The sequence below is a fragment of the Malania oleifera genome, chromosome 8, assembly GCF_029873635.1.
Source record: "Malania oleifera isolate guangnan ecotype guangnan chromosome 8, ASM2987363v1, whole genome shotgun sequence".
NCBI classification, from domain to species: domain Eukaryota; kingdom Viridiplantae; phylum Streptophyta; class Magnoliopsida; order Santalales; family Ximeniaceae; genus Malania; species Malania oleifera.
The window spans coordinates 86,723,070-86,748,114 of record NC_080424.1 but is presented as its reverse complement, the minus strand read 5'-3'; the positions used below and the strand labels follow the sequence as shown (position 1 = coordinate 86,748,114).

At 38.2% G+C, this 25,045-nt stretch overlaps 1 long non-coding RNA gene across 1 annotated transcript; it reads right to left on the bottom strand.

The window, feature by feature from the left end:
- Positions 1-14,057: 14,057 nt before the first annotated feature.
- On the bottom strand, positions 14,058-23,201 carry LOC131162947 (uncharacterized). Its single transcript, XR_009138876.1, has 3 exons — positions 23,023-23,201; positions 22,828-22,931; positions 14,058-14,340 (listed from the first exon to the last, which is right to left on the bottom strand). It is a non-coding gene; the product is annotated as an uncharacterized LOC131162947 (long non-coding RNA).
- Positions 23,202-25,045: the final 1,844 nt, after the last annotated feature.

The following is a 25,045-nucleotide window of genomic DNA, read 5'->3' as shown; positions in this document are numbered from 1 at the left end:
CGAACCGTGATAAATGGATTTAAATAAATAAAAGAGGAGCAAATTGGGAATTTGGCACATTTCATCAATGAACCCTTTGTTCTTCTCATCGACGAAATTTAAAGAATCGTCAACGAGGAGAAGCCAAGGAGTCTCGGAAAAAATTGGTGATCTCATATTCGTCGACGAGGCCACCAATTCATCGACGAAGGTAGTGGAAGATTCGTCGACGAAGGCACCATTTTGTCGACGAGTTGGGCCGGGTCAAAGGGCTATAAATAGGAATTTCCTTTACTTCCTCACTAAGTAACTTCAAATCTCTCTCTCTCTCTCTCTCTAAACCTCTCCCTACTCTCTCTCTCTCTCTCTAGATTTCTTCGCCGATTGTTGCTAGAATCGTGAATCTGAAGTTACCACGAGGATCGTGGAAGGATTCTCTACAACTTCTATGGATCGGAATCTCGTTTTAGAGGTTTTCGGGTTTCGGCGTAAAATCAAGGTAAGGCTCGGTTTTCAGTTCTAATTTGGTAGTTTTGTAAGCGACTGTATTGTGAGTATATTCTGTACTGTGATTTGTAGGTTTTGGAACTCGATTCACTGTTTAGGAACCTTGGAGTTCGAGATTGGCTATTCGGGGAAAAGGTAAGGGGAACTATATTTGTATTAGTTGTTTTTGAAATCGGACTCGGTGGAATTGTGGTCCATGGTACTGTGTGTGTTTTGACTACTCATTTTGGAGAATCTAACAGGAAAAACTATGGGTTTTTCATTATTACAGTTTTGGGAAAAAGGGAGCGACGGGCTGAATCCCAGGTTTTGTTGAAAACCAAGTATATGTGTGATTTATACTATGATATTGGAATGGTTGTGCCTTAACTTGTTTAAACTGTATTTGTTTGAAAAATCATGATTTAGATTACCAAATGAGTGTGGTTTGTATAGTTATATGAGCATGCATGTGTGTGTGATATGTTGAAATGCTAATAGGAACGGGGTTCCGAATTGTTCCAGGTACTAAGAGTGTCCGGCTCTATATCCGAGGGCATGTGTTTATCACCTGCCACGTAGACAAGAGTGTCCGGTTTTATATCCGAGGGCGTGAGCCTATACCGACAGATCAGACCGAAGGGTGTGGATCCACCAGTTAGCGCCGATACGATGCCATGGGAGTCGAGGACTAGCCATGTGCCGGTGGCATCGTGTTCGTGGGTTGGCTACGGGCCAACGCCGTATGTCGCGAGCCGGCTTCGGGCCGAAGGGTGTGACCACACCAGGATTGCTGATCATGTGTATGTGTATAATGGTGTGTATGCACTGTGGAAACTAGTACTAAAATGCATTTAACTGCGTGTATCTTGCATCATGATAACACTCAAATGTCACACACCGATATAACTTGTGTTCTTCCTTACTGAGAGGTGTCTCACCTCTGCTATACGTATATTTTTACAAGTCTTTCGAGTAACCGGAACTAGCGTCCTGGTGTAGGGAGCGTAGTGGCCGGTGTACTGCATATAGTGCTGGGTAAGTGCTAGGACTGTGTTTTGATGGGTTGCCATTTTGGGATATGTTGGGCACCCATTTGTACGTTTTGATAGAGCATTGTGTCTACTCTTGTATAGACTTTGGTATGGTACTGCATATGTATATATAGAATGATCTTTTTTTCGTTGCGTATATAATTGTGTTTGGATGTGTTTAGGGTGCCTAGGAACCCCACGAGGTCGGACCCTCATCCCCTGTACTGTATCTTTGGATGTTTTATCATATACGGGTACATGTAAGACTACATTTTCACCCTCGGGTCCCATTTCGGGGTTCAGGGCATGACAGCTTGATATCAGAGCTAACCGGGTTACTAGATCTAGTAGACTTGGTTAGGCTTAGTTATGAGTACATACCAGAGTATAGGATGTGGATATGGGTAGAGTTGGTTGAGGGTTGTTCAGTTGCTAGACGGGGATTTGTCAACGGTATTCCGTGTTTTTCCTGGGATGACGATTCCAGTAAATGCAGGGCAAATCATTGATGACTTTCGTGTCGGTGTGACAGGACAGACCTAGACCTGGCAGGGAGTAGTTAACATGATTAGTGTAGATCATTGTGTTAACTGTTTGCGCTGTAGGGATACTGATAGATTCCTATTGTGTTGAAGAATGGAGCCCAAGGATAATAACCTAGGAAGTGGCTCCGAAGAGACTGCGAGTGATGAGTCTTCTTCTGTGCCTCGAGGTTTGACGAGGCAGGTATTACGGGAGATCGGGGGGAGTGTGAGGAGACGCGAGCACTCTCCTGTTGCTGCGGGGTGCACCATTGAGAGGTTCACATGCATGCATCCTCCGACGTTTACTAGAGGACCTGACCCGACGATAGCAGAGGATTGGGTGGAGAAGACTGAGAGAATCTTGGAGGTCCTGCACTGCACGGACGGGCAGCGAGTCCTTTATGCCACCTTCCAGCTATCTGGGGAGGCAAGTCCATGGTGGACTGCGGTGAGTCTGCTAGAAAAGCAGAGAGCCGGTTCAGAGGAGATGACGTGGAGCCGTTTCAAGGAGGTGTTCTTCGACAGATACTTCTCAGCTTCTGTACGTGATGCGAAGGTAGATGAGTTTTCTACGTTGACTCAAGGGAGTTTGACGGTGCCAGGGTATGCGGCTCGGTACATAGAGCTATCCTGCTTTGCACCATGTATGATCTCAAACGAGTATGAGAAGACTTGGAGATTCGAGAAGGATTTGAGAAAAGATATCCACAAACTGGTGGGTATGCTTCAAATTCGCAAGTTCTCGGTATTGGTGGATAAGGTCGCGGTGATTGAGACTGGTATCCGAGAGGACGAGGCGGATCAAGAATCGAAGAAGAGGACAGTACCTTCTGGTTCTCAGACAGGATCTCGTCAAGGATTGTGGAAGAAGAGAAACAAGGGCTCGGGTTACCGCCAGAATACTAAGCACCAAGATTATCAAGAGAGCCAGATTGGTGGTCGTTGTACTAGGTGCTTCAGACGGCACGAGGGTGAGTGTTGGTCTTTTGATGGTAACTGCTATAACTATGGTCGACCTGGTCACATGGCTTGTGATTGTCGTGCACCAAGGCGAGACGTGCCTGCATTCAGTGGGAACCGAGGGAGCCATAATATACCTCGGGGAACCATTCAGACAAATACAGCTTTGACCAGAGTATATTCTCTTACTTCAGCGGACGCTGAGCATGCAGGTAACGTGGTGACGGTACCTTATTGTTACTTTCAAATAAAGCTTTTGTTTTGTTTGATTCGAGTGCAACCCATTCCTTTGTGTCGGTGAATTTTGTGGGACGGTGTGGGGTTGAGACCTGAGACATGAATGAGGTGTTATCTGTTACTACGCCATCTAGGAGTGTATCTTTCTATAGAAAGATCTTGGTAGACTACCTAGTGAAAATTCAAGGAAAGCTGCTACCGGTAAATCTTGTTGTATATAACATGTCAGGGTTCGATGTCATTCTGGGGATGAATTGGTTGTTCTCCAGTTATGTTGTAATCGACTGTCGTAGGAAAGTGGTAGTTTTCAGACCTCTTGGGGAACAGGAGTACAAATTCGTGGGATCGTGTGTGCGTTCAGTGCCATAGATTCTGTCGACACTACAGGCGAGGAGGCTACTCTTGGACAGAACTTAGGGGTACCTAGCTTGTATGAAGGAACCGCCATGGGATGAGTTAAGACTCGAAGATATTTGGGTAGTCAGGAATTCTCGGATGAGTTTCCAGATGATTTACCTGGTTTACCTCCAAATAGTGAGGTGGAGTTTGCGATAGAGTTGCTGCCCGGTAAGGCACCGATTTCTAATGCTTCGTAGCGGATGGCTCCAGCGGAACTTCAAGAGTTAAAGGAACAGTTGCAGGAATTACTAGACAGGGGATTCATTCGACCTAGTGTTTCACCCTGGGGAGCTCCAGTTCTATTTGTAAACAAGAAAGACAGGTCGACGCGGATGTGCATTGATTACCGTGAGATTAACAAGGTGACTGTGAAAAATCGTTATCCTTTACCTCGTATAGATGATCTCTTTGACCAATTGTAGGGGACGCGGGTCTTTTCGAAGATCGACTTGCGGTCAGGATATCATCAGGTGAGGGTTAGAGCGGAGGATGTAGCAAAGACTACTTTCTGAACCAGATATGGCCACTATGAGTTCTTGGTCATGCCATTTGGGTTGACGAATGCTCCGGCGGTGTTCATGGATTTGATGAATAGGGTTTTCCATGAGTACCTAGATCGATTCGTAGTGGTATTCATTGACGACATTCTAGTATACTCGAGGAGTATGGAAGAGCACGTAGAACATTTGAGGTTAGTATTACAGATTCTGCGGGAGAAGAAGTTGTATGCTAAATTGAAAAAGTGTGAATTCTGGTTAAGTCAGATTGCGTTCTTAGGTCATGTGGTTACTGTGGATGGTATATCAGTTGATCCTAACAAGATTGAAGCTGTGGTCGACTAGGTAAGGCCGAAGAATGTGCAGGAGGTTCGGAGTTTTCTAGGACTGGCGTGTTACTATCGTCGGTTCGTAGAGGGTTTCTCTAAACTGTCCGAACCTTTGACACAATTGACCAGGAAGGGAGTTCAATTTGAGTGGACTAGTGATTACAAGCAGTGCTTTCAGGAGTTGAAGCACCGACTAGTTATTGCTCCAATTTTGACCCTTCCTTCGGGGGATGATGGGTTTGTAATTTATAGCAACGCGTCTCTGAAAGGCTTAGGATGTGTGCTCATGCAGCAAGGTAAAGTAGTGGCGTATGCTTCTCGGCAATTGAAAGATTATGACAAGAATTACCCTACACATGATCTGGAATTGACTGCTATTGTATATGCACTGAAGATTTGGCGATACTATCTGTACGGGATACGGTGTGAGATCTTCACTGACCATAAGAGTCTTAAGTATTTCTTCACGCAGAAGGAGTTGAATATGAGGCAGAGACAGTGGCTTGAATTGATTAAAGACTACGACTGCATGATCAGTTATCACCCGGGGAAGACTAATGTGGTGGCTGATGCGTTGAGTCGGAAGTCAGGGCCTACGGCTGTATCTGCGATTGTAACTCAGTGTCACATCAGACAAGATTTGGAAAGTTTGGGTATAGAGTTGGTGGTTGGTGATCATTAGGCTTATCTTACTGGTTTGGTGATCCAACCGACCTTATTTGCGCGTATAAAAGCCGCGCAGGCTAGTGATGCAGAATTGGCAGAGGTTATGGAAAAGGTATAGCAGGGACTAGCTACAGAGTTTAACATCTCTGAGGGAGGTGTGCTGAGGTTTAAGACCAGGTTGTGTGTTTTGAATGATGCTAAGATCAGAATGACGATTCTAGAGGAGGCGCATTGTTCTATGTATACGGTACATCCTGGTAGTACAAAAATGTATCGGGACTTGCGTAAGACCTTTTAGTGGTCTAATATAAAGAGGCAGATTGCTCAGTTTGTGGAGCAGTGTCTGACGTGTCAGCAGGTGAAAGCTAAACATCAGAGGCCGGCAGGGCTGTTGCAGCCTTTGCCTATTCCAGTGTGGAAATGGAAGCATATTTCCATGGATTTTGTGACCGTATTACCGCCAGTACTTCACGGGCAGAATGCTATTTGGGTGATCGTGGATAGATTGACGAAATCTGCTCATTTCATACCGATGAAAGTAAGTTATCCTTTAAGTAAGCTGGCGGAGTTGTATGTGCATGAGATTGTGAAAATGCACGGGGTACCGGTGTCCATTGTGTCAAATCGAGATCCGAGGTCTACTTCTCGATTCTGGATGAGCTTGTAGGAGGCACTAGGGACGAAGCTTACTTTCAGTATAGCGTTCCACCCCCAGACAGATGAACAGTCAGAGAGGACGATACAAATTTTGGAAGATATGTTGCGTGCTTGTGTGTTGGACTTCGATGGTAGCTGGATACAGTTTATGCCACTTGTAGAGTTTGCTTATAATAACAGCTTCCAGTCTAGTATCGGGATGGCACCATTCGAGGCTTTGTATGGTTGGAGGTGTCGATCTCCTTTGTGTTGGGATGAAGTTGGTGAACGTCGGGTGTTAGGACCTAAACTTGTGCAGCAGGCGTCTGAGAAGGTGGGTTTGATCCGGGAGAGGATTAGATCAGCTCAGAGTCGGCAGAAGAGTTATGCAAATGTTCACCGCCGTAAGTTAGAGTTTGAAGTGTGAGGTAAGGTATTTCTGCATATTGCTCCGATGAAAGGAGTGATGAGATTCGGCAGGAAATGCAAGCTGAGCCCAAGGTATGTCGGACCATTTGAGGTACTTGAGCGAGTGGGGTCGATAGCCTACAGGATTGCATTACCACCAGCACTTTCGAGGGTCCTTGATGTGTTTCACGTATCCATGTTGAGAATGTACGTGTTGGATCCTTCACATGTTATCAGTTATGATGAGTTGGAAATTGGGGATGCTTTAGCGTATGAAGAGATACATGTTCAGGTTCTGGACCGTAAAGTTCAGAAACTTCGTACCAAAGAGATACCATTAGTGAAGGTATTGTGGCGGAACCATGAGGTTGAGGAAGCTTCTTGGGAACTGCAAACGAAAATACGCCGGAAGTATTCACAATTGTTTTGAGCACTTGTACATGATCCTACTGTGGGTTGGGATAGGTGGTTAGTTGTCGGGAGTGCGTGTGTATTGTGAATTCCTAAGACAGTCGTATATGTAACCACAGTATTCCTCCGTTATAAGTGAGGGTATGTATATGTATGTGTATGATGGGACTGCGCTATAGTAGTTGCCAGTTTATTGTTAGTAGTTCGTTTATGTGTATTCCGGATATGACTTTATGAATGAGAGATAGCAAATTTCGAGGACGAAATTTTTGTAAGGAGGGGAGATTGTAAGAACTCAAACTGTGATAAATGGATTTAAATAAATAAGAGAGGGGCAAATTGGAAATTTGGCACATTTCGTCGATGAAGCCAAATTTCGTCAACGAAGTCTTTGTTCTTCTCGTCGACAAAATTCAGAGACTCGTCAACGAGGAGTCTCGAAAAAAACCGGTGATCTCAGATTCGTCGACAAGGCCACCGATTCGTCGACAAAGGTAGTGGAAGATTCGTCGACGAAGGCACCATTTCGTCGACGAGTTGGGCCGAGTCAAAGGGCTATAAATAGGAATTTCCTTTACTTCCTCACTAAGTAACTTCAAATATCTCTCTCTCTCTAAACCTCCCCCTACTCTCTCTCTCTCTAGATTTCTTCGCTGATTGTTGCTGAAATTGTGAATCTGAAGTTACCATGAGGATCGTGGAAGAATTCTCTACAACTTCTACGGATCGAAATCTCGTTTTAGAGATTTTCGGGTTTTGGCGTAAAATTGAGGTAAGGCTCGGTTTTCAGTTCTGATCTGATAGTTTTGTAGGCGACTGTGTTGTGAGTATATTTTGTACTGTGATTTATAGGTTTTGGAACTCGATTCGCTGTTTAGGGACCTTGGAGTTCAGGATTGGATATTCGGGGAAAAGGTAAAGGGAACTATGTTTATATTGATTATTTTTGAAATTGAACTCGGTGGAATTGTGGTCCACGGTCCTGTGTGTGTTTTGATTACTCATTTGGGGGGATCTAATGGAGAAAACTATAGGTTTTTCATTATTACATTTTTGGGAAAAAGGAGGCGACGGACTGAATCCCGGGTTTTGTTAAAAACCGAATATATATATGTGATTTATATTGTGATATTGGGATGGTCGTGCCTTGACTTGTTTAAACTGTATTTGTTTGAAAAACCATGATTTAGATTACCAAATAGATATTGTTTGTTTGGTTATATGAGCATGCATGTGTGTGTGATATGTTGAAATGCTAGTAGAAACGGGGTTCCGAATTGTTCCAGGTACTGAGAGTGTTCGGCTCTATATCCGAAGGCGTGTGTTTATTATCTGCCACGTAGGCAAGAGTGTCTGACTCTATATCCGAGGGCGTAAGCCTATACCGCCAGATCAGGCCGAAGGGTGTGGATCCACCAGTTAGCGCCGGTACGATGCCATGGGAGTCAAAGACTAGCCATGTGCCGGTGGCGCCGTGTTCATGGGTTGGCTACGGGCCAACGCCGTATGTCACGGGCCGGCTTTGGGCCGAAAGGTGTAACAACACCAGGATTGCTGATCATGTGTATGTGTATGAGTGCGTGTATGCACTTTGGAAACTAGTACTAGAATGCATTTAACTGCGTGTATGTTGCATCATGATAACACTCAAATGCCACACATCGATATAACATGTGTTCTTCCTTACTGAGAGGTGTCTCATCCCTGCTGTACGTACATTTTTACAGGTCCTTCAAGTAACCGGAACTAGCGTCCTGGTGTAGGGAGTGTAGTGGTCGGTGTACTGCGTATAGCGCTGGGTAAGTGCTAGGACTGTGTTTTGATGGGTTGCCATTTTGGGATATGTTGGGCACCCGTTTGTACGTTTTGATAGAGCCTTGTGTCTGCTCTTGTATAGACTTTGGTATGGTACTGCATATGTATATATAGAATGATCTTTTTTCGCTGCGTATATGATTGTGTTTGAATGTGTTTAGGGTGCTTGGGAACCCCACGGGATCAGACCCTCATCCCCTGTACTGTATCTTTGGATATTTTATCAGATACAGGTACATGTTAGATTACATTTTCACCCTTGGGTCTCATTTCGAGATTTGAGGCGTGACAATAAACCTAAATTTATCAATTACTTCATCTTTAGTATGCATAAAATAAATATAACAAAATCTAAAAAAAATCATCTATAAATGTTACAAAATATTTTTTGCCTCCTATGGTAGGTGTACCATGCAAGTCACATACATCACTATGCACTAATTGAAGTAAAGAAGAAATTCTAGCAGTTTTGTTAGGAAAAAGTTTTCTAGTTATTTTGGTTTTAGTGCATACATTGCACTTATCATTCATGTCATTTACATATCTAGGAATTAATTCCATATTAGTCATATCATGCAATTTTGTAGTATTAATATATCCTAAATGATTATGCCATAAAGAAAATGAATCAACAATATAAACAGAAACATTCACTTTATTGATATTAAGCTTAAAAATACCCTCATACATATAGCCTTTTCCCACAAAGACTCCACCTTTGGAGAGTACAAATTTGTCATATTCAAACACTGACTTAAAGTTAAACTTATTAAGTAGGCTTCTAGAAACTAAATTATTCCTAATTTCTGGTACATGGTATACATCAATGAGAGTTAAACTTTTTGCTGAAGTAAATTCAAAAGTAACATCTCTTTTGCCTTTAACTACAGCAGTGGACGAATTTCCCATGTAGAGAACATTGCCATTTTCCACTGATTCATACTTTGAGAATGAACTCATCTTTGCGAACATGTCTTATTGCACCTAAATCAATCCACCATGCACAGTCATCTTCAACAACATTGATTTTAGAAATCATAACCACAAACTTGTTAAAATTTGTTCCATCTTGCTTTTTCTTGAGAAGACAACCCTCATTTTTGTAGTGTCCAGGTTTTCCACAATGGAAGCATGTACCTTTCTTTTTCTTATTTTGATTCTTAACAAAATTGAACTTTATCTTCAGATTCCCTTTTTTTGGGATGTTGGGATTGTTTAGACTGTCTCCTTCTTCCATCATATGCACTTTGGAAGTATGCACTTCTGCACCTTTCTGGTTCTGCCTAAACACTTCCTCAACTTAGAAATGTTGGTCCAGTTGTTCAAGAGACATATCATTCTTCATGTGCTTCAAAGATTTTCTAACATCTTTCCAGGATTGAGGTAACTTATCAATAATAGACAAAACAGAAATGCATTAATCCATTTTCATATTATGTTGATTAAACTGGTTAAGGATATGCATAATTTCGTGAAACTGCTCTACAATAGACCTACTATCAAGCATGGTATAATTGAAAAAATTTCCAATCAGAAATTTCTTACTAGCCACATGATTTGTGAAATAACCTCAAGTGCATCTCACAACTCTTTTACAGTAGCCATATTTTGATACAGAACGAATAGATTGTCTGACATTAAATTGCAAATGTGGTCTTTGCATATATAATCATCTTGTTTCCATTTTAACTTTGCATGTCCATGAGTTAAAGTCTCATTCTCCTTCACAACAGGTTTGGGGGTGATCAGAAGATACACCACTTTGAGACCCGCAAGAAGAAAGCGCATATTTTTCTGCCAATGCCTGAACTTGCTTCCATCAAATCGTTCAAGTTTAACAAAATCCACAGCGAATTCCCTCAAGGTTGAAGAACCAACCATTTTGAAATAACATTTTAAGATTATAGAATAACAAATGTATAAAATGTTGCAGAACAGAAAACGCTTAAGGCACGTTACAATGTCGTTTTCCTTAAAACGTTATTTGCCCCTACCAAATCAGTGTGTATTGTAACGCCCCAAATACACATTCCATAGAATAACGATGTCAACATACAACAGCTTTGATACCATAACTGTACATTTCCAAAATTACAACACATACTACACAAATGCATAAAATCCCAAATTTTTAAATTATCAAAAACCTCGTAGGCTCCAAAGCATCTAACATAAACTATACAGTATCTTGCCCACACTCACCCTCGACAAGATCGTCTAAGTCCCACCTTGGAGCTCCTAGGCTCGATTCCCTAAAGGTCTTAAAAAATTGATATATTTGTTGGGATAAGATACATCTCAGTAAAACGGAATACATTATTATCAGTGTATGGCATATGAGTTTTATTGTACAATCATTTATATACATTTCTTATATTATTCCTAAATAAATATGACACCGGTATAAATAAATCACATCTATAAAATTCATAACACCGATATCATTACAGTTCGTAATAAACCTACTAACGTATGTTTTACAGCATATCACAAATAATATGATACAGTTCAAATGAATCTACCAACGTAGATTTCACAACATATCACAGACAATATAATGCAGTTCCTAATAAATCTATACATTACATGATCCATTCATAACAAACAACCGCTGACATTGAGGCGTCTCATACCGCTGCCCCCCAATCCAGCCATTCATATTAGGCACTCGCTGAGAGGCGTCTCGTTTCGCCGTCCCTCACATCAGCAAGCCCTCAGATTAAGGTCCCAAGGATCGAGGCATTTCGCCTCGCTATCCCCCTTTGCCTTTCCTTACTTTTACCGGGGTGTTTCGTGTCGCCATCCCCCGTTTCCTTTTCTTTTACCATAATTACAAAAACAAACATCAATATTTTCACCATTTCCAATCAAGCATATGTCCATGTCAATTATTATTTCTATAACTCGGTTTCAACCGTCACTACCTTAACTTGGTATAAAAGTCACATTTCTATACATACATCACATTATAAATTCACAATTCTGCACATATTCATAACTTAGTAAACTCACATCTCACAAATCAATGCAAAGTCTATCATACCATGAAACGGAATTAAACCGTCATTTTCACATATTCATATCAAACCTGTCATTTCATCATTTCACAGCAATCCCGATATACACACACACACACACACACACATATATATATATATATATATATATATATATAATCCCGATATACATATATATATATATATATATATCGGCATAGCAACATATACTCACAATATAATATTGTAATAGTTCAACAGATTCATTTAAAAACCTATTATTAATTTATCACATGCCACACGTTTTATTCAATAATTAGAATTTCATAAAAATACTCGAGAAATTTTCACAAAAAAATATCCAATAAATTTAAATAGAAACCTAGATATGATTAATTTCACATATTCAATTTAATTCCATTATATCCCAAAAACCCAATATAATCAAATTCCTACAAATTAATTTAATCCCAACAAAATTCTCAAAATCATATACTCAAATTTAATCGATTAAATTTTTAAAAATAAAAACCTGACATAATATATTCCCCTTACCTTATTGCCTTATTGCAAGAATGGCGTCTACGAAGTTCAAACCATGAAATCTCTCGAATTAAAATGTCAGTGACCGAAATTAGAACCCAAGGATGTCTTTCATTCATCAATCGGCTCAAGTTTCGCTGAGAAAATTGAGAGAGATAGAGAGACAAAGTTTGAGGAGAGAGGCGGAGAGAGCTAGAGCAAAGTGACGAAAAGAGTGAGCTGAGGGGGGTTCTCAGGATCTAATTTAAATCCTAAAGGTTACCTTTTTAATATATATATATATATATATATATAAAATATTATATTGTATTAATATATTATTATATTATATTATTTAATTAATAGTTATTATTAATTATTTAATTTAATTTATTTTTATTTTTTTTTAAATCACTACATGTATTGAGTTAGCAAATACGTTTCCAAGATGTCATGAAACTCAGAATGTAATCTAATATCAGTTGCATTAAACACAAACAAAAAACTAATCATAAACACCCTCAAAGGAATCTTAACAAATTTCTGGAATTCTATTTCTATAGAAAACAGAACCTAGGATTGAAAATAATATAATTTTTGAAAACCTTATGAGAGAAAGAAAGAATGAATATTTCTATTTATTCATGGAGTAAATTTTGTCTTTAAATAAACAAAATTATGTCTTTTTCAAAAGTTTACATCTATTCAAATCTGCTTCATTAACAGCCATTCGCGAAGTAGATTTCTTAAGTCAACTAGGCGTCGACTTGGTTGCACCTTGATCAAGCCTTGGTCAACAGTGTCTGAAATATATTTAATTCTCTCTTCGTGTTCAATAGACCTGGTCGCACTTCCAAGGTCTCCTGATCGCGTCCTAGTCGAGACATTTTGGAAAATCAATTATTCTAACCGTTAAATTATTTATACAATCCATATCGCACCACTTGATCTTATAAAAAAAAGATTAATTTTAAATCATCTGATCATGATCAATGGTCACGATCTCGCAACAATACAAGCGTTCAAAGTACTAAGTATTTGTGCGCCAACTAAATGCGCTAGTAGCACCCTACAACCCACGCACGCGCCTGTGCGGATGATGCAAAGCACCATCCTAGGGTATACTAGGGTACACATTAAAACTATCTCTTAACCAATTTTAAGAGATTATTCCACCTTATCATTTATTAATGACTTTTCCTTTTCCACTCTTTCCAATGTAGGACAAGCCCACATAGCATTACATACTCATCATGTATGCTTTAGAGAATTCATAAATATAAGACTTTGAAAACCCATAAAATTGATTATTTTAGAAAATATGTCAACAAGATTTACCTATTAGTATGAGCAAGGCTCACCTATTAATATAAGCAAGGTTCACCTATTTTGATAAAAGCATAGCTATCTATGCACAAAGCTCATAGATACGAGCAAAACCCGTCTATTTATGTGAACTAAACTCATCTATCTTATGAGTAAAGCTTCTTTTGAAATGAGAGAAGCTTATATGTTCTTGGTCATTCTACCAAGCGGACCTATTTGGCCTGAACTAATCTTGCTGCCTTTTTAGGCTATTTTTTGGAATATATTTCCTTGCATACAAATACAATACTAAAACAAAAAAAAAAAAAAAATGTGCCTCCTTACATTGTAATCAAGCTACCTAATGTGCACTTATGAATGACTTTATAATTTCTAATTGACCATGTTACCATGGCCATCTAATTTGTTTGTCATATTTAAACGAAAAAAAAAAAATTAATTCTATAATCGACCCATCTAAAGTACTAGAAAGAAATCACCATATGTTTGTCATGTTTAAATGACTTCTTTCTAGTATTCTAAAAGGACCAATTATAGAATTATTTTTCATTTAAACATGAGAACCAAATTAAATAGTCATGGTAATATAATTAGACCTACAAGAGAATATAAAAAAGACATTGGTAAGTGCAAATTAGGTCACCTAATTATAATGTGACGAGGCATTCTTTTTTTCATTGACACCTAAATTCAAGGAAATATATCTCAAAAGAATAGCATAAAAAAAGGCTACATAACTAGTTCAGCTAGCCAAATAGGTCCACTTGATAGAATGGCAAAGAATACATGAGCTCTACTCGTATCATCGAACTCTACTCCTATATAGATAAACTTTGCGCATATCAACAGATGTCTGCACATATCAACCAGGTGAATTATGCTTATGTGACTGCTTATTACACATGAGCCCTACTCATTCAATAGATGGGATCCTAACAAATCAAAAAACAAAAACATGAGGAAAATTCTGCTCAGCTCAGGAAAACAAAACAAAACCAAAAAAAAACAATAAAAACAAAAACAAAGGCAACTTGGAAGCACGCACACAGCTCAGCAAATAACACAGATGGCTCAGCTAAACTTGACAATGCTCCCCTCAGCTCTGTGAGTTCTACCTGGATCAAAAAGGTTCATTCAGATTGATAATTAAACAATTCAATTTGCGAAATTATTAGTTTACATTTTTTAAAAACTCCTATGCTTCAAAATAATTTCAAGGCTCCTGAGAGGAGGGTAACTGATGTGAATAAAATAATGTCTAAAACAAGGAAAGCCAAGAGATACCTTAGCATTAAAGGGTGTAACCTAAAAACTAAGGAGAAAATTTAAAGGAGATAACTCCCAATTAAAGGAGAAAAGCGAAGGTATATAACTGTTTAAGGACATGTAACTTCCTAAGAATTAAAGGTCCCTATTATTGAATGCTACGAAAGGTGTTCCACCTATTAGAAGGAATTTTGGAAAAAAGTAAAAGGGGTAACTCATCTTGGCACTACTGCCATTTTATTCCTACTTTTGCCTTCCCCAACTTCAGCTTCAGAAAGATCCCAAGAATACTCCACATTCTGCAAATTTGCTCTATTCTTTCTTTTCAAGGAATCAAGGTCCCTAATTGATTGGACAAACTTGAACAGCAACATTAATAAACATTTTGACAGTTATTTAAATTTTGCACAGACAATATTTGGAAGTTGGAAGAAATGTTTTGAACACCATATTTGACATGACCTTGTCTTTTCAGTCTTTGAACAATACTTTATATGGTTATATGTTGCTTCCTTTATGATCAGTCACATGGGCAGATAATATAATTTAACAATTTATGGCATGAAAATACTTTCATGCTAATCTGACTATAAGGTGGTCATTAACTAGTCAACCGGAGTCGCACAGTCTTGTCATGTGCTCATAAGAGTATGAAATTTCTAATCCTGTGTGAGTTATGGATTTAGATCAAATGTAATTAAAAATTATATTAAATTTTTTTATAAATCTGTACAAATCTATATCCAAAACTTGAAATTCATGCTCTCAAACACTACCTAAATGAAATCTTAACAACAATATCATTTTTCTTTGGAAAGCATATGAAGTTTGAATTCATATTTTGTACTCCCAGTAAAATATATAGGACCAAATGTTTGAACAGAACAATTATATATTCCATGGACGTTTTGTTCAGATATTAGTCCAAACAAATGTTCTTGAATATTTTTTTACCATAAAATTTGATTTCACATTGCCTCCTCAATCCTTGTTCAATACTTTTTGACTACATGTTTGGTATATGAAAATGGAATAGAATCAAATCAAAGGGAATGCAATTGAATTCATCACTTAATTTTGTCATGCTTCCCTTTCACACTTTTAACCCATTCCTTTCCCACTCCAACACCATCCACAAACCAAACATGATGAGTGTCATGGTCCCCTCTACTATTAAAAGTCAAATCACAAGAGAATAATTAATTCTGGAGTCTAATAATACCAATAAGCTCAGTGCTAATCAGAAGAGCAACATACATTAAAGTTCCAGTACCCGCACAAACAGAAGACGAATTCTTTCCATCACAGAAAAATCATCACAAGTTCTCACATGATTTTGCATTCTATAATTTATAGGATAATAGAAGGCCTATCCAATTTTAGAATGTCACAGCATTTGAAAAAACAAAAAATCTTAAGTGTGATTTTATTGTGATGAATAGAAAAAAAAAAATAACGTAGAAGAAGAAGAAGAAGTAGTTAACATAAAGCTCCTTCTACGCTGCTCAGCTGACAACTGAATAACAATAAATTAATAATTTCAAAAATTAAAAAAGAAATGAACAGTGAAAATCTAACATTCATAATCATGCACTCTAGCCCCTCCGTTTTACCATCAACTGTATTCATGTACCAACAAAAAAACAAAACCATTGATGGGATTGTTAAGATCTCCATCGGGAAATTCAAACTTTTTAACACTAGCAGTCATGAACAGGGCCTCTTTTTTTCAGATCTACAAACTTGGACTAACACACACATTACCCTTAGCCACAACATGAGAAAAGAAATGAACAGTGAAAATCTAACATTCATAATCATGCACTCTAGCCCCTTCCTTTTACCATCAAACTGTATTCATGTACCAACAAAAAAACAAAACCATTGATGGGATTGTTATCTGCATCGGGAAATTCAAACATTTTAACAATAGCAGTCATGAACAGGGCCTCTTTTTTCAGATCTACAAACTTGGACTAACACACACATTACCCTTAGCCTCAACATGAGAATTGAGAATACAAATCCTGTTCATACTCAAAAGCATACCAGCCAAAAGTGTTTTTTCATGACTATGATGCTTTCAAAGATTGAAGAGCATACCAGCAACAAGTTCTACTCGTTTCAACATGACAAGTAGCAGTCATAGCTTTAAAAATGGGTACATAATAAAATTCATGATTTTACAATGGCTGTGGCACTTCAAATTATGGATCCAGTAGAGGAGAAGCACTTTGAATCAAAGAAGGTTAGCATCATAGAACTCAAGTTATCTATCAAAAGACGGATGCTCGACTCCAATAAAAGCAACTTCACAAATCTACCTGCATACTTCCTCATCATCTCACAGCCCCACGTTAAATAGCAACAAGATTTGAAGTGCTTCAACGATTATTCCAGCAATGCCAACATCACGAAATACCATTTGGTCAAATAGAAATCAATCCAACTCCCTAAAAGCAAAGGCAAGCTAGGACATAAAATGTAAATGCACCTAATGAGCAATGCCAGGGAATTGATTTGGCACTTTGATTGAAAAGAGGAAGCTTTTGGAGATTTGTAATATGCTCCAAATTCAACTACTACAACCCAAACATTTGGCAGCCAAATATATAACTTGAGAGGCTCAGAAGTCGGAACAAAGCTTATAGGAAAGTACCCTTTCAGTACAATATATATTCTGAAGAGCTGCCGCCTGCCCATAACAGCATCAGAGGTGATCATAGCACTTCTTTCTAGAATGACCTAAGGACTGGATACATTCCCCTAAAAGTTCTCTACCTTCAACTATATCTGTTAGCCTCAGTGGCTAAGCTATCCCAATTCAGTAGGTTTTGATGATAACAACCCATTCGTGACCCTCAGGACTAACCAACATATGCACTCTAGTTCAGTACAGGACAACAGGTCATTACTGGAGCAAGCACAAGAATAAAATGAAGTTCAATGAAGCAATGGTCAAAGCTTGCACAAGGAATACCCAAGCACAACCAATTGAAGCCTTATGAAGTCTTACATATGTAATGTGTTGTGTGAGAGGTAGAACTTTTTGTAACTCCTGTGTTTATGATGTTGGTAAGAATATTTAGCAAGAGTTGAGTAATTGCATTTGCATGATAACTTATGGGATATCAATAAACAAACTTAATAAGTTTTCAAATGCATTTTATACAAGATATCCTACACTCAAATAATTTTTTATAAGGACAAGTTTTAAACAAGATTAGTATTATTATATCTCATAAACTTGATCCCCATTTAATTTAAACAAGGGTTAAAGTTTTAAGGATATCAATCCAATACCAATAAGCATGCATCAGTAACAGCCAACAAAAAACATACATCAAAGCATGCATCAATAACAGCAAACAAAAAAACATATGTCAGTCAGTCAACATCAACACCAATAAACATCTCTCTCCCCCTTTGTCCATCATCAAAGGTGGGGTTTACTTACGTCACCTGAGAAGATCAAGAAATTCTGTAAAATGAGAATCGATGCGAGCATTTATACGCTGCTCCACAGAGTCAATACGGGCATTCATGCCCAACTCAAGCCTATCAAGGCGCTGCATAATGGACACATTTGTCGGCTCAAGACCCTCTGGTGTGTCCATATATTCATCAGGGTCTCCTGCCGCTGTGTCCTCCTCTGCCATTACTTCCTTTTCCTCAATAATGGGCGCTTGCTGCTGATTCGGTTTTATCCAGATTGATGTCTGTTCGTCCTAGACAAAGTGCATACGGCACAGGGTGAGTTTTGAATATGCATCTTCCGAACTAGGAGTTTCCTCCTTAGCACTTGTGGAACGAACATCATGATGGAGGAAGATAGCTGTAAGGAGATGACCAAAAGGGAGACATCCAGTCTTTTGCGCAAGTTGTCTTCCATTACATGCACAATGAGAGAAGGCAGATCAATCCCATGGTTGTGCCATATGCAATACATCGTGAAAACATTGGCAAGTGTCACCGTGTAGCGTCCACCATGTCCAAGGAGGATGTTGTAACTGATCATTTGATGTAAAACCCAAAATTCGACAGTTAAATCCTTGGCTTTAGGTTTTGCGATTGCCGAAATTAGAGGATTGTGAATTACCAGTTTTAATGCTTCATGAGAGTTAAACCATTCCCTATGCATTGGTCAGCCTTTGCTAGGGTGATTGGTAACATCATATCAGTCACACATAAGTATCTCAAACAGTGACTCTGCGTCCAAAGGGATTATCGTACCCCTAACCATAGAATGTGCAGGTTCCTCAGGAGTACCAGACACAAAGTTTGCATAAAATTTTATAACTAACTTAGGGTATATGAAGCCATTGTATGTCATCAAAAATTCATAATCTATTCTCCTAAACTTATCGATGAAAGCGGGAAAATGTTTTTGAAGGAAAGTCAGTGAAACAATTTTGCTACTTACAATGTTCCGTTTGGATATAAGGAGCTGGATGGCGGAGAGGGCAAGGGTTCCTGAGAAGCTGCTTTGGATTTCCTTCTAGACTAGCTGGCTTCGCTCCTGGCGTGCTTGGGAGTCATGGAAATGGAAGATTAGTACAGTTTGGAGGAGTTATAAGAGGGTTTGAAGAGTGGGGAGGACAAGAAACCGAGATTGAGGAGGTTATGGTTTCTAAAATTTGGGATTTTTGCTATTTATAGACGCACTGCCCAACTGAAACCGTTGACGATTTTTTTGGGCTTCCTGAAATCGTGGACGATTTGGTCCTATACCAAACCATCTCCCCTTTTTGCAATATGCATAATGATCCTCACAATTTTAAGAGATGTCTTGAGGAGTACACATTCCTAGTTCTTGTCTAATTTTGTAGAATCTCTCTTCATTAAGGGGTTTTGTTAAGATATCGGCCAATTGATTTTCGGTATCAATGTAAACTAGTTCAATATCCCCTTTTTGTATATGGTCTTGGATGAAATGGTGTTGGATTTCAATATGTTTGGTCCTTAAGAGTGTAGGCATAGATTTTTCGAGACAGTGATGGTGCTGGAGTTGTCACTGTGGATTAGGGTTCCTTTTACTAAAAATTTAAAGTCCTCTAGTTGCTGCTTCATATACAGAGCTTGACCACAACTACCGACGGCAATGTATTCAGCTTCGGTGGTAGAAAGTGCAACTGAAGTTTGCTTCTTGCAAAACCACAAAATGAGTGAGTGTCCCAAAAAGTGAAAGGTCCCACTAGTGCTTTTTCTGTCAGTTTTGCATCCCCCATAATCAGCATCTGAATAGTAGGTGAGATCAAATAGAGCGTTCTTAGGATAGAAGAGTCCTACGTCATATGTTCCTACTAGATACTTAAAAATCCTCTTTACGGCATTTAGATGTGATTCTTTGGGGCACAATTGGAATCTTGCACACAAGCAAACACTAAACATAATGTTTGGCCTACTAAAAGTCAGGTAAAGTAGGCTACCAATCATTCCTCTATATAGTTTCTCGTCAACCTTTTTGCCATTTTCATCACTATCAAGCTTGCTAGTCAAGCTCATTGGAGTTGATTTTGTTTTTCCGATTTCTAGACCAAAATCTGTGATGCATGTCAATATGGAAAACAAATCAAGTCACCATTCAAAACCAAAAAGATGACCTCCACAACTAGACCTTTAGAGTTAATACATTTTGATTTTTTTGGGCCTAATGACGTTACAAGCATTAGTGGAAAATTATATGTTTTTGTTATTGTTGATGATTATTCTAGATTTTCTTCGGTGATATTTCTGGCAAACAAAAGTGACACTTGTAATACTTTCATTCAATTCTGTGGAAAAGTCCAAAATGAGAAAGGGTTACCCATTGTTCACATTAGGAGTGATTAGGGAAGAGAATTTAGAAACAAACAATTAGAAGACTTCTGTAATGAAAATGTTTATTCACACAAGTTCTCCGCACCAAAAACTCCACAACAAAATAGAGTAGTTGAAAGAAAGAATCGAACACTTCAAGAAATGGCTAGAACAATGTTGAATGAACATAGTCTTCCAAAATATTTTTGGGTTGAAGCCGTTAGTACCGCATGTTATGTTAGTAATCATGTTATAATCAGATCCAAAATTGGTAAGACTCCTTATGAAATATGGAAGGGTAGGAAACCCAATATATCACACTTCAAGGTCTTTGGATGTAAATGCTTTATTCTAAATGATAGAGACCATTTGGCTAAATTTGATCCTAAATCTGATGAAAGAAACTTCTTAGGGTATGCTTTGAACAGTAAAGCTTATAGAGTGTTTAACAAAAGAACCCAAACTGTTCAAGAATCAACACATGTAGTTTTTGATGAATCAAACCCTTTTGCACCCAAAGCAACAGTTGACTTAGAAGAAGATGATCAAGTAACCACCATTAGAATTGAAAAGGAACTTGAGCAACTTACAATAAATAATGAGCAAGAAGAAAGTTCCCAAGATAACAAATTTGATCATCAAGAGTCACAACCTTGGGAAGAAACTATAAAACCAGAAGAAGTTGATCAGGAACTCCCTAAAGCCTGGAAATTTGTCAAATACCATCCAACTGATCTCATCATAGGAAATCCATCTAAGGGAGTCAGTACTAGATCACACCTTAGAAGTAGATGCAATCACATAACCTTTGTGTCCCAAACTGAACCTAAAAATTTTGAAGAAGCTGAAAATGATGAAAACTAGATCATAGTTATGCAAGAAGAGCTTGATCAATTTGAAAGAAACAAAGTATGGAAGCTTGTTCCTAAACCTAAGAACACATCAATAATTGGCATAAAATGGGTATTTAGGAATAAGAAAGATGAAGATGGTAACAGAGTAAGAAACAAAGCAAGACTAGTTGCTCAAGGGTATAACCAACAAGAGTGTATTGACTATGATGAAACTTATACCCTTGTAGCAAGACTAAAAGTCATTAGGATGTTACTAGCCTTCGCTTGTTACAAAAACTTCAAATTGTTTCAAATGGATGTTAAAAGTGTCCATCTCAATGGATACATTAATGAAGAAGTCTACGTCAAACAATCCCCAGGATTTGAGAATCATGCACACCTTGAATACGTGTTTAAACTCTCAAAAACTCTTTATGGACATAAGCAAACACCGAGAGCATGGTATGAACAATTGGGTAAGTTTCTCTTGGAAGATGGTTTCACAAGAGGACATTTTGACTCTACCTTGTTCTTAAAACATAAAGGAGATGATATGCTTATTGTAAAAAACTACGTAGATGATATTATCTTTGGTGCCACAAATGAAATCATGGGATTCAATCTTTTAAGGAGCTTTAAAAAAAAAAAAAAAGGCAGCCTGGTGCACAAAGCTCCCATGTATGCAGGGTCCAAGGAAGGAGCGAACAACAATGGGTCTATAGCTCACAGCCTTACCTTGCATTTTTGCAAGAGGCTGTTTCCACGTCTCGAACCCATGACCTCCAAGTCACACGGCGACAATCTTACCGTTGCGCCTAAGCTTCCCTTCTCCGTCTTTTAAGGAGCTAATGTTTAAAAATTATAAATATGCTCAAGTAACTATTAAAATTCAATATTGAACCCAATTTCACATACCATTAAACATGAGCCATAATATTAATGTTTTTTAAAGATATATATATTCCAAGGGGAAAGGATGCAAATGCAAGACCAAGTTTATGTCCAAGAAGGGTCTCCAAACCCAGGGGGCAATTGCCCCTACAGGGACCCCTATGTCCGTTGGTGCAGAAGATTGATCCACCTTAAACCTTTTCTGCAGCAATGAAGACTGCTGCATTGGAGCCAATTCTGCAAGCAATTCTTCCATTTATCCTTGGCCTGTTCCATGGCTGCTCCCCCCAGCTTCAAAGGAAGGCTTGTACAAACTCACACCCCTCCCCTTTCTTTTTTCCCAAAAAAAAATTACTCCTCACTCTGTACAGCTTTCAGTTTAACAATTAACACATTTTCAGAAAAAAAGACAATATGTGCACAATTTTGAATTGCGATGTGTTATGTCAAACTTTCATTTGCAGAATTATATTTTCAGGTGGTTTTTATTTCTGCAATTCCTATGTTGATTCTGTTTTATACCTATATACTAATTTTTATTGGCAAGGATAAAATGAAGATCGGTGTGGTTGACCTTTAATGAGTGGTCAATGGAACCTCTTATATCAAGCAATGTGCTACTGAGTTAGTGACAAGCAGTTAATGGCACAATTGGTATGCCTCCAACATGAATATAGTAAATGTAACTCTCAAAACAACTAAGTAATCTGTAGATGTTTAATGCCAAATTGCACCTTCTGCACTGGTTAGAAAAACTAGCCAATGTCCAAATCAGATATCAAACCAACACAGGCTCAAGTACGAGAAAATTACCTTCGTGCACATGAGTACTCTCGCACACACTTCCTCCGTCCATCCATCCCATATTGAAATAGGCATTAGAGGATCATAGCAAGAGCATCCTTCAATTGGTTAAACTGCCAAAGCAATTGTTCAGATTCCATCATCAACAATCCTTTCTGAAAAAAACTGAATAAAAAGTGATGGTGAGATCATGCAACAACATACATTCATGCAGGGCATTCCATCCCCCTCCCCCTTTCTTAAAAAAAGGGAGTCAACATAGTGACATCAACCTTCACTTCAAGATACTCCCCCATCACTGCCAGTACAAGGATAATAAGCCTATAAGGAAACGTGCCCCAGATGATGGAGCCATTAGCCAAATAGGATCTTCAGATTGCACACTATAAAAGTATCAGAAGGGAAGTGAATAATTAGAAAAAAGATCAGAAATTGAAAAACAAAATAGGTGACAGGTTGTTAATCATAGTTGTCAAATCGAGATTCGAATAGTGAATCGAAATTCCAATTTTGGGAATTGAGAATCAAGAATCAAATCAAATCATAGGATTCTGTATAGATTTCCAAAATCAATTCCAAACAATATGCATATATTGACATACAAACAACAAGGAAAACAGTTAAACACATTTGAATACCAAAAAAAAATCATATTTCATTTGTATGCTTTCCCTAAACAAATGAAAAGTCAGAGAATGTGTCAGGAAATATTAATAAAAAAAAATAACTTTATATTGTTTAAGAGAAGGAATCAAGGAAAAAAATAATACAAATTTGAATTTTTGGTATTCATCAACAACTAAAAAAATAATAATATTGCATGCATATTCTTTCTCAGATTAAAAAAAAATTAACCAAATGATAATAATAATTGAATAAACTATTGAAACAACCAACAAAATCATAACAACACAGCGAAACAAGAGTACCACCATATCCGGTGAGTGTTCTGCCGCTTCTTCTCAACGGCAGAACACTATAGTCCTCCTAGAATGAAGAATGATTTTGTGAAGAGAAAATGAGACCTAAAATTCTATTTTCTCCTTTTTTTAGTACAAAACTATCATAGATAAGGAATGGTGAAGGTAATTGTGTAAAAATATAAGCAATTAAAAAAAATAAAAAAATATTTTGTTTTGGGGGTTTCAAGCTAGTTGGGCTTGTCAAGATATGATAGGTCCAAAATCGTGTGAATCGATAGATTCGGATCAAATTGTCAGATTCACGAGGTGAATCGATAGATTCGGCAACGATTCAATTGTATTTAGATTCGTTAGTAAGATTCGAATCGATTTGGTGTAGAAGTGATTCGAATTGTATGAATTGAATCGTGAATCGTTAGATTCTAACAACCATGTTGTTAATATCAATTGCCTTCCACATAAGACATCCAGATGCAGGCCTGGGCAAAGACCTTTAGACTTAAATTGGCATTTATTATGCATGCAATATATACCAATTGGTTGGAAAATTTCAGAACCATCATAATACTCAAGGGAAGGAATTGGCTGACAGAGATCCAGAGAATCAGGTAAGGAACAATTGATCACTTCCTCCAACACATATCAGGCAGTATATCACTCCTCCATAATTCCTCCTAATCATTGTTGTGATTGCCTATCATACAATGAAAAGGATACTAGTGTTACGGCAGCATAGCCGACATGCTTTTTTACATTTTTCTGAAGATGAAAATCAGTGAGGACATCCAAGGCTGATTGGCTGCGTAGCAGCCTTTGGTGGAGATGACCCCTCTAAGGACTTCTAAGCAAGTCCAGAATTGCAGACTGAATTGCAGCCTTAAGTCGGTTCACATCGATATTTACAAAAAGATGTTTCCAGCTTTGACCATCTTACAAAATATTGCAAACCCCCAATTGATGCTGCCACTAGGCATTTGATGACTTAAAGAGGCCTCAAGCACTTCACCCCTAGATCAGTTGTTTCAAAACCTGGCAGTTTCTAATTGCATCATAATTAAGCTTACTAGTAATCTGAGAAAAGGACAAGTTCAGAGATTGATCTACTATGTCAACAAGGCTCTGAATGGGCCTCAGGCAATTGCAGCTTGAAAACTTTATGCCTATTTCAGGTGTATACCATCATACTCCTCACCAACTTGTCTGTTAAGATTTGATTAAAATGAATGACCTAACTTGAAGATAGGTCTCTTCCTCTATTTATAATACAAATTAAATACATTCTAATGACAATAATACCCTCACTA